Genomic DNA, 2,779 nt, shown 5'->3' with positions numbered 1-2,779 from the left:
TATTAATAGATATTCATTTATTTATTTATTGCCACCACCACCCCTTGAACCTGTGTTATTTTCTATCTCACTCTTTTTCTTCATCTTCTTAAAGCAGTCTCTTTAGCATGTCTTGCAATGTTGACTGGATGGAGGTATATTCATTCATCCTTCTTTTTTTTCTGTGGAATTCCCTAGTATGCCTTCCATTTTAAATAAGAACCTTGGATGCAGGTCTTTGATTTTTATTACTTGAAATATTTCCTGCCATTTCCTTCTGGCTTGTAGAGTTTCTGTTGAGAAGTCAGCTATTAGACTTATTGGGGCCCCTTTGTATGTTACTATCTGTTTACTTGCTGCTGCCTTCAAGATTTCCTCTTTGTCTTTGAATTTTGCCATTTTAATTGTGATGTGTCTTGGAATGGCCCCTTTACTTGGTACCCACTCTGGTTCCTGGGCTTGTGTGACTTTTTTCTCTCATCAAATTAGGAAGTTTTCTGCCCTTGCTGGTGTTTCTCACTGGATTAAGTACTGGGCTTCAAACCAAAGGGTCACCTGTTCATTTCTTAGTCAGGGCATATGCCTGGGTTGGAGACCAGGTCCCAGTAGGGGACACATGGGAGGAAACCACACATCAATATTTCTCTCCCTCACTTTACCCCTCCCTTTCCTCTCTGACAAAATAAATGAAAAAAAAACAAAAATACATAAATACTAAATAAATATTTAAAGAACTAGAGACATTTTCTAATCAATTGCTCAATCAAACATTTTTCTAATTAACTGCTCTTCTTCTTCTGTATCTGGTATTTCTATTAAACATATATTACTATGTTTTATATTGTGCTAGGGCTTCCTTGACCACTCTGTTATTTTTTAAACCTTTTTCCTTTTCTCATTCTTTCTTGGAATATATTTTATCTTGTCCTGCAACTCACTGATTCAATCATCTGATTCCTATAGCCTGCTTTTAACTCCTTCTACTGTGCTCTTCAATTCAAAAATTGTAATCTGCATTTCTTCCTGGCACTTATTGATAGTTTCTATGTCCTTTTTTATTGTGATGTAGTTCACACTAAGTTCCTTATATTGTCCCTTTAGCTGTTTCCAACTAAAAATATGAAACATCTCACAAATTTGCATGTCCTCTTTGTGCAGAGGCCTTGCTAATTTTAATGTATGCTTAAAATTTTAACATGCATGCTGACAAAGTGAACAATATTCTATTTCTTCAATAACTGTTTCAATACCTTACACCTTGTAGTATTAAATCATACATTTTATTTCTAAATTAATTAGAATTCTTAATTCTTAGCAACCGTGATTATTAGTGACAATTAAAGTAAGTAATTAGTATTCTTTAGATTGACACTTTTATGAACATTACATAAGTTTTTGAAACAGTTTTCCCCCATTTGGAAAACAGATTTATATTTTTAAGAAACTCCTTTCAAATAAAGTACAAATATATATTTTTGGGGATTACTCTGTGTGGCTTTGGAGGCTATAGCTCTGCAAGAGCAAGCCTGAAAGGGGCTAGTAACTTTCTCTGGAAAACCAGGTAATTCAGGTGGTAGGCATGACCGAACTCTAACACCAAGGGTTCCTGTGAGAATGAGGCCTGAAATGTAAAGTTTATCCTTTGAAGCTTGCTATGTCTAGCATAACCCTGATGATACAAACCAGATGTTTAAATTCAAAGCATAAGGATTAAACTCCTTATCTCAGATAGCACTTCTTTTTTTTAAATATAATTTTTATTTAATTCTTGTTCAAGTACAGGTTTCTGTCTTATATTCCCAACCCTGCCTGCCCCCCACCCCATGGCGGGGAGATAGCACTTCTTAAAGACTTCCTGGCATCAGCAGGACTAACAGGTCCTGACCTATAACAAATATCTGTGTTCCTTTTATTGTATCTAGAGATAACACAATTTTTTGTATGACTATAGCCTTTTGACATTGACTGATGAGCTATTCATGTATGCAGCATACCCCCACACATGCAATTCCCAATAAAAGCCTTTTGGAAGAAGAGCTTGAAACAGTACCCACCAGAGGGAATCACCACCCCCTTTCCAGTTGGAACAGCAAGATTGTGTCTGGGATTATTTAGTTCTCATACACAGCAGCCAGGAAAGCTCTGTGGGATGGAGTTCTCCCACAATATTTTTGTTAACGAATCCAAATCTACTTTCTGGCTTCTCTGCATTAAAAAGTGAAAAGAAACAAAATGAGATAAACTAATATTTTAATATTGTGTTACATAAAACTATCTATATATTTGATAATATTCACCATTTAAACTAGCAAAACTCTAATATTCCAAGTCACTTAAGACTTTAACATGTTTCTGTATACACTTTATAAAAAACTTGATTTTTAAGGAGGAAGAAGATGGCAGTGGATTAGGACAAAGGATTTCCCTTCCCTTCATGCACCGGAGAAAAACCGGGCTGCTCTGCAGAGGAGCACAGTGAACACCCAAGAGGGACCCAGCATATTGGAAGGCAGGACCCCAGAATGTATAGGGGACACTGAATGACCAGAGGTTGAGGAGAGGCCGCAGATCAACAAGGTACCAGGGAACAGCGCAGAGGCTGCAGGTCCTCTGCCAGGCTGCGCCAGGGCCCTGGCTGGGCTGCCTTGATCTCTGAGAGCAGAGGGCGGGCAACAGCAACAACCGTGGGAGAGAACAAGTCACTGGCACCCTCTCTAACCAGCAGGGCACAGATTGGAAAACACCAGGAGAGATCGATTTACCTGTAGTGGCAGAGAGAGGAGAAGGCATTGGGAAGCAA

At 38.1% G+C, this 2,779-nt stretch overlaps 1 non-coding gene across 1 annotated transcript; it reads right to left on the bottom strand.

Moving 5' to 3' along the window:
- Nucleotides 1-1,092: 1,092 nt before the first annotated feature.
- Nucleotides 1,093-1,198, bottom strand: LOC118996020 (U6 spliceosomal RNA). The gene has a single exon (XR_005068410.1). It is a non-coding gene; the product is annotated as a U6 spliceosomal RNA (small nuclear RNA).
- Between the last annotated feature and the right edge of the window lie 1,581 nt (nucleotides 1,199-2,779).

Source organism: Sturnira hondurensis, unplaced genomic scaffold, assembly GCF_014824575.4.
Source record: "Sturnira hondurensis isolate 20B ecotype Veracruz unplaced genomic scaffold, ASM1482457v3 Scaffold0010581, whole genome shotgun sequence".
NCBI classification, from domain to species: Eukaryota; Metazoa; Chordata; class Mammalia; order Chiroptera; family Phyllostomidae; genus Sturnira; species Sturnira hondurensis.
Note: the sequence above shows the minus strand (reverse complement) of the source record. Positions and strands in the feature narration are given on the sequence as shown.